This window comes from Cajanus cajan, chromosome 4 (genome assembly GCF_000230855.2).
Source record: "Cajanus cajan strain Asha chromosome 4, NIPB_CcT2T_4, whole genome shotgun sequence".
Classification (NCBI taxonomy): domain Eukaryota; kingdom Viridiplantae; phylum Streptophyta; class Magnoliopsida; order Fabales; family Fabaceae; genus Cajanus; species Cajanus cajan.
Window position 1 is genome coordinate 55,339,917 of NC_138520.1, and position 8,513 is coordinate 55,348,429.

General features: G+C 29.8%; 1 long non-coding RNA gene across 1 annotated transcript; it reads right to left on the reverse strand.

Annotated features, from left to right (window-relative positions):
• Nucleotides 1–3,603: 3,603 nt before the first annotated feature.
• Nucleotides 3,604–5,948, reverse strand: LOC145957069 (uncharacterized). Its single transcript, XR_014433492.1, has 3 exons — nt 5,752–5,948; nt 5,559–5,604; nt 3,604–5,440 (listed from the first exon to the last, which is right to left on the reverse strand). It is a non-coding gene; the product is annotated as an uncharacterized LOC145957069 (long non-coding RNA).
• Between the last annotated feature and the right edge of the window lie 2,565 nt (nt 5,949–8,513).

An 8,513-nucleotide genomic window follows, 5' to 3' on the forward strand; every position in this document is an offset into this window, starting at 1 on the left:
TGTTATTTAGGGAAAGTTTTTTGTAGATAAGCCACAAAAGTTGTTATCTATGGATTTTATCCGTAGATAACTAAACATTATATATAGAAAAAATGTCGTAGGTAATATTCCATAGATAACTAAAAATTATCTACAGAACAAATTTTGTAGATAATATTCCGTAGATAACTAAACATTATCTATGGAAAAAATTTCTAGGTAATATTCCATAGATAATAATAGTTTTTCTTGTAGTGTCCTAATGATTCTTGCAAATAATTCCATTACTCATTGCCATTGAGTCCTCTATATTCATTCAGAGCCAATTCCTTGACATTAGAAATTTTAAGATATTTAACTCAATGAATGATTCCTCACTTCATCCAGTTAAACGTCTTGCATTAAGAACTCACTACAAGAAAAATGCCAATTTTCGACAGAAATTTCCGACGGAAACTAATAAATTTCCGACAGAATTTGGTATTTTCGACGGATTTCTGACGGATTTAAATCTGTCAGAAAAAGTGTTGTTGGAAAAAAAAAATTCATCGGAAATACCAATTTCTGTCAGAAATTTCCGACAGAAAATTCGATCTGAAATTTCTGATGAAAGTATCTGTCAGAAATTTTTGACGGAATTTCCGTCAGAAATGTCCTCTAGAAATTTTTTATGGAAATTCCGTCAGAAATTTGTGGGGACATTATCGACGGAAATTCTGTCAGAAATTTCTGGGGAGATTTCCGACGAAAATTCCGTCAGAAATTTGTGGGGGACATTTTCGACAGAAATTCCGTCGGAAATTTCTGGGGAAGATTTCTGACAGAAATTTCGTCGAAAATTTCTTTAGAACATTTCCAACGAAATTTCTGTCGAAAATGTATGAAAACCGTTTTCGACAAAAATTTCCGTCAGAAATTAATATTTTAAATTTTAAATAAATTTCTTAATATAACTAACTGACATTATTTTTACCTGTTTAACAAATATATATATATATATTGCAGAAGCTTCATCAAAATAAATTTAAAAGGTAATAGTAATGTTCATAATAGTAAAACAATTCATAATTCAAACATCATATATAGTTAATTCAAATACAGTAATTAATATTTTTCAAATGCCAACTAATAATCTTCATAATTAGGAGAGTCTTGTTGTTTTTTGTCTTGGTCATCTTCTTGTTGTTGGTTTTGATGTTTTTTCCCATTTTGTTGATCTAGGTTGGTATTTTGTTGTTGACAAATATTTTGAATGGTAGTTTGTGCTTCTGTGGGTAAGAATTGCAAGACAATTGATTGAAACTGTCGTAACTGACGAATAACCACATCATTTTCTGCAAGTCGTTGTTTCAATTGACCAATGTCTTCTGTGTCATGTGAACTGCTACAAGATGCTTTCCTTTTAAGATTGACGTCGACGCGACTGCTCTGTGTATCTTTTAAATGACAAGCAAGGTCTCCAGCTCCATACAGTGGCCCCTTAGTGGTTATGCCACCAACTGCATCAGACCAACACTTAGACCTAATTGTATCCTCCAAACCAGGGTTGATAGGATGTGATTCATTAATAGATGATGCAGCTTCAGACATAGCTTGAGAAAATTTATTGAGAAAATCTTCCTATTATTCAACAAAGGCATTGTTTTACTAATCTTGTAAATATGATTAAAAATAACATCAATAATTATTTAAATAACTTACATATGTTTTGTTAGATCTTTCATCAACAAACTGTCTAGTATCTTTTCGTATATGGGTCTGTTGAAAGACCTCATCAATATGCACTGAGCGACCAAATTCTTTTGCCTGCAAATAATACATTGATGCGAAATAAATTAATTGAACTAAACTATTTTATTAGTCTGGCAAACTTCTCAAATTTAAATAGAACTGCTTTTTCTTTTTTTTGCAATGATAAATATATAAGGAAAATAAAAAATTAAGAGAAACTTAACTTTTTTAAAAAATAGCTCAATTTAAGTGGCAATTTAACTTTTCCTGTACAGTAACTCTCTGTCCACTGCACAAGAATTCATGTTTAATACCAGTTTTCAGAAGAAAAAAAAAACCTTTTACTTCTTTCTTAACTATCACAGGGTAAGACCAATCTCAAGAATTCTGTTCGCCAGTAATCAGTAATAGTATCACACCTTCAACTCAAATTGGATTAAAAACAGCTACATTCTTTGATTTTTCAATTTTTCTTGACAAAACATAACCTTAATTTTATATTGAAATAATAAAAGAGTGAAATGACTTGGTATGCATTAAGTGAAAGTTGGCCACAAGTTTTTTTATTGAATATACCACTTGTTGTATTATGCAAGGAAGTAGGATAGTCTTTATGGATGCTAAAATAAAATTTTCTATACGTGTGAATATGTCAGCGTGTACGTGTTCCCGTAAAAGTTTTGTTCTAAATATGAATAAACATTAACTTAATATAACTCTAAAGACTAAAGCAAAAATTTCGATACAATTTTATTCACCAGAATACACAATTAGTTGCAAAATTCAAACTTCTAATGTAACACCCCAATTTTCAAAAAGGTTATTATTATTATTATTATTATTATTAGATGGTATTTGGTCATAATTATTTTAATAATTATAGAGGAATATTATTTTGTATGTTTTAAATAATTATTATTTTGGACAATTATTTTGTACGTATTAAATAAGTATTTTTATTAGCATTTTTAAATAAATATTTATATGTTTTAAGAGAAGGTTGATTTTATATGATATTTTGTTATTGAAATTATATTATTATATTTAGGGTCAGAAATTTATTATTATTATAGAGAAAAAATATTTTATAATATACATGTATTTATTTTATTTAATTATTTTGAGGAAAATTAGAAGTGGGTTAGAAGAGAAGGAAAATGGGTTGGGTTGACCCAGTCCAATGGATTAATTTTAAGAAAGGAGTAAGGTGGTGTTAACCCTATCTGCCTCATTTGCGTTCTCAAGGGTTAGGGAAAAAAAAGAGGAGAAACAAAGAGCTCTAAGGAAGAGTACTCAGGAACGATCTTAGATCACACCAAGACCATTCATCTTCTGCTCATCCAGGTACGGGGGAGATGGGTTTCTTCATATGTGAATATAGGGGTGTTCGGGTAGTGAGGGCAATCCCTAAGTTCCTCTAGGAACTCTATTTAAAATTCTGAACGATTATCTGTACAATCGATGTTCTAAATTCTTAATTCATTTGGAAGAACTTATTTCTTGAATTGTCTTTGAATTCCATTGGGGCTTTCTTGTTAATTCTTTATCCTTAAATTTGATGACTTGAATTTTATGTGTTAAGAAGAGTTTAGATTTTTTTTTTGTAAAACCAATGGAAACCAATTTTTGAGGCTTGAGATGTGTATGGATTGATTTGGAACGTATGAAGAATATAAATGGAGTTAAACTGAATCAACGGGGTGTAGAAGTAGTGAAAATTGGTAAAAACCTTGTTGAAACTCGTAAAACGCAGGTTTAATTTCACAGAGGGGAGTCTGGGTAGAGATTTGGGCGCTCAGCGCCAGTTTTGGGCGTCGGGCGTCGGGACCCCGACATACATTTGTGATTTTGCGATATCTTTCTGTGTAGTTATCCAAATCGGGTGCCGTTTGTTTTGTTAGAAACTAGAAATATGGGGCTACCATTTAGACAAGAATCGTGTAAAAATATTAATATTTGATCAAGTTATGTGAGTTGCAATTTGAGCCTTCCAATCTGTGTGCGAACCACAACATCAATTTTTGTGAGCCCTGAATGGTAACCTAAACGACTTTATTAGGATTTGTGTTCTTCATGAAAGTTGTAGATATTGATGTTAGGATTCTAATGGAGTTGGGATCACTTAGAAAGGATATGTATATCTCGAGTTATGGTTAAATTATTAACTGAATGTCATAGATATTGTGATGTGTGTGAAGAATTATGTGAAATTTGTGGTCTATGATGTTGATAACTTAATGATAGGTACCTAGCATGTGAGGATGATATTGCATGGATTGTTATTGACATGTGATGATGTTATATAATGGAGATGCATTAATTATGAGTTACGTGGGATGCATGAGTTGCATGAGACTTATGAGTTGCATGTGGTGCTTGAGAAGCCAGACGTGGCTATATTGCATTGGACCCTGGGCCCAGAGAGGGGGGACCATGACGGGAGACATTCCATGCGTGGGCCGTTTGGTGTTTAACTGCGCAGCTCACTGGCCACAGAGGGTTTAACGGTGGGTGGATTGCCTTTGCACGGGCCGCTGGGTGTTTAACCGTGCAACATACCGGCCCTGGGAGGGTGTGAGAACGGTATGCCCGCATTGGCAACAAATAAGGGAATTGACGAGGTACGCCCATTGTGCGGAGTGCCAAGTTGAGACTCTTAGGAGAGGAGATGTGTATGAGCATATAGTGAGCATGTGTATGAAAGCTTGTATGATTGAAAAAAAATGATGTTTGGTAATTATATGAGATGTATTTGTTGTTTATAGTTAATGATGATATTTTGGTGCACGGTGTAGGGTGGGAATTGGGTAGCTCTATGTTCATATATGATGTTATCTATCTCTCACCGTCCTGTTTTTATGTGGTTTTCTTTTAGGTGAAGATGAAGGCACTCATAGTGTTGAGTTCTAAAGGGAAAGGGTTCTGCTCTGATAGGATGTGACATTGGGGCATGAATTTAGGATGCTTTAGTTATGAATTGTTATTTGTCGTTTGAGGAGACTTATTTTTAGGAGTTTTATATTCACCTTATATTTGTAAATTCTGGATCCCTTTCATTTTTCTTTAGAGACCTTGATAATTTTCTTTTAAGAGTAAAACTTTATTATTATTATTATTATTATTTCTATTTATTTCAAGACTTGTGAACCTATGAGTTTTTATTAAAATATGTGGACCCTTCTTGATGTTATATTTATTGAATTATTCTTATTGTTGTTACTTATCTATTATGGGGTAGAAGGGTGTCACATTTAGTGGTATCAGAGCAGGTCGATGCAATCGGCCGTGAGTTATGAGTCTACTATGCTTGTTTGGTAGATGAATGATGGAATATGTTTTGCTTTATGATGAGGATAATGATGATGTTGATGATGTTTCCCTTGTGTTGTTAGTGTTGTGCTTACATTTGGTATCAGTGCCGGGACCCGGGTCGGTGTGCCAGCGAGGGCGGTGGACTCCCTTGAGGGGGGTGGATTGTGAAGTCCCACATCGGTTAGGAAGGAGAACGAAGCATGCCATATATATGGGTGTGGATACCTTCCTTGTGTGGACGCGTTTTGGGGTGGCATGCGTGTCATTGCCAGAAGCAAAACCGTGAGGGCTGCGGCCAAAGCGGACAATATCCACATGCGGGTTGCTGGGGTGTTACATCAAACATCTCAAGCAAGAGGAGTGTTCGTTCTTCATCCTTAGTATTATGACAATATGTTTGGGAATTTATATTCAACTCCTTCATGATTAAAGGGCAAATTACCAGTCAATTCTCCAACATATTTCTATGAAACTTGCCAAAACAATAAAATAAAATAAATCAAAACTACAGGTGAGAGTTTTTAAAATTAATTCACCTTTGCAACCATGTCTTAATATATAGCTCCTCTACGGTTTCAAATCCTACATTTAATAGAATAAATAAATAAACGGAGAAGAAAAAAAAAACTAATAGGAGAAATCGAAGAATCACGAGACGAGATCGAAGAAAAAATCGGTGAAACGGAAATGGAAATTGAAAAAGAAGAAAAGAGGGGTTTGAAAAAATACCTGTTGGACATGGCGAAGGGAGTGAAAATGGAGGAATTAGAATTAAAATTAGACGGAAAAGAGAAAGTTAAGAAGGTGGAAAGTTAATGGAGGAATGGCGAAGGGAGTGAGAATGGAGGAAAGGGCGAGCCATTTGAACCTAGGAAGAGAGAAAAGAGGGGTAAAATTTGTGTTTTGGTGCTGTGTCGGGTCCGTTAAAAGAATGGAGCAGGAAGGATGCACGTTCGCATTAGCATCCTTTATTAAAATGACTTTTTTCAGCATATCTAAAACAACTTTTTTTCCCCTAAAAAAACAATTTTTTTAATTCATAAAATCGAACAAAAATATTAAGAAAGCTTATACACTCACAGACTTTTTTCAGCCAACAAATATATACTCACATGATATCAAATTTAATATTAATTATATAGTATATATGAAGATAAAATCACTATACTTATGATTTTATAGTCGTCATCAGACTCAAACTATAGAAAAAAATTAATCTTTTAAATGGATCTTAATCCATGAAAAAAAAATTAAAAGTATTCTTTGATTTTTGACGAGAAGAAGTCTTAGTTTCATTAAAAAAAATCAATAAAAAGAACAATGCTTACTTTTGTGATAATTACTATAGGGAAAATAACTTATACTAATGTATGGTTTGTTTTTATCTAAAAAATAATTTTTATCTATAAATATTTAGCTAATGTGGTTAAAATCTAAAGTTTGAAATGTTTTTTTGTTATTTAAAAAATAACATTCATAAGTAACATTATTTTTCAATAACATTTTTTACACAAATTTTTCATGTGATTTTTCTCATGACAAAAAGTAAGAAACTAACATTCTCATGTTAAAATAAAAAATTCGATGTGATAAAAACATCTCATTATCTTTATTTATTTAATGCAATAAAAGAAATTAATTTTTAATAACAATTATAAATATTTTTAAAATTAGTTATTGTCAACGGGGCAGATGCATGTTGAGGGGTATGGGTAATTGCCCAAACAAAGTTTTTTTCTTTACTTAAATAGTTAATAAAAACAAAACTTTATCCATAAAAAAGTATTATTTCCATAAATATTTTATAAAAAATGAATGTTGAAAATTACAAGAGATAAGAAAGAGAATAAATTGGTACTAATTTTATCACTTTATCTTTTAATTTTTAGCATTTTTTAATGCTAAATAAATCGCATAAATCACAAATATACATTCATAGAATCTCAAATGAAATAAAAATAAAAATAAAAAATTGTCACTCTATTCATGACAGTTGTAATTTTTTTAAAAAAATAGGTATTTTAATTTTTTCATAAAAGCATATATTTCTATAAAAAGAAAACTTATTATATTTTAAATTTGCAAACATAGTATAGCATATTTTTTTTGTCCTTACTAAAAAAAAATTTATGGATCTGCTATTGATGATAACTAAACAGACTTTAATTATTTCTAAAAAAGTTATGATTTTTGAAATTTATAAATTTTATGAATCATAATTCTTAAGTATAAAACAATTTTTTGTGTACTAAATGTTCTTTTAAAATAATTTTTTTAGGTGTTATAAAACTTATTGATATATTAGTAATGATTGAAATGAGTAATGGAAATAAACATTGACTATTAATTTGTCATTTTTCACATGTCAGAGATTATTATGACAATGTCCAACAAAGTTGATGACCATTTTCTTATTATTTTTTTTAAAGTTTTTATCATTATTTTTTTGAAAGTTTTTATCAGCAAATAAAAAGGGAACTTAAAATTTTGTCGCACATAAACTTTCCTATTTCTCTAAATTTCACCATCATTTCTAATTACACTTTTTCTTATTTTTTAGCATTTTTTAAAGTACTTATGCGTGATGCTTATCATTATTCGAATTATTGAATGTTTAATGTTAATTATAATTAAGATCTTATTACATAAAAACTTATTATATAATATCTTAAATAAGTTATTTCTTAAAATATATATCCTTAATCATCGGATTTAATAATAATATAATTTGTTAAAATCTTTAATATTAATATGATTCGTTGAATCTCTAATTAAAATGTACATGGTTTAAAATCCAAAAAAATTAATAGTGGAGGTTAAAAATGGACATCAAGTGTAAATTAAAATCACTAAAAATTATAGAGTTAACGACGCTAACTTAATTGGATGGAAAAAATTATATTATATTAGTTTTAAAAATCAATGATTATTAATAATAAAAAAATACCAAATCCAAACAAATAAATAAATTAAGAGATGAAGTAAGTGATTAAGTCTTAATTTTAATTTAAGAACAACATTAAAAACTCTTAAAATATATATTAAGAGGGTTGGTCCTTTTATTTGATGGGTCCGAAGTGAAACAAAAAACGATGACTATTTATGTACAAATATATATATATATATATATATATATATATATATATATATATCTTAGAAAACATATTTTGTTATATTGGAAAAATAGCATTTTAACAAATATAAAAAAATATAATTATATTTTTCATTCAAAATACTTTTATATTATCATCTATCATCAATAAAATATTTTAATTTTCTCTTATAAATATGTCACTTATTATTCCTTATAAAACAAAATATATATAGAAATCATCACAAAGTGAAATTTCTTTATAGCGTTCTAGAAGCAAAGCGATTAATAATAATATTACTAACATCAATATTTTTCAACATTTTTTTTTATCCATATATTGATAAAATTGTTAAAGCCAGCTACCATCAACGTTGATGATTTCAAATATAATTCAGCA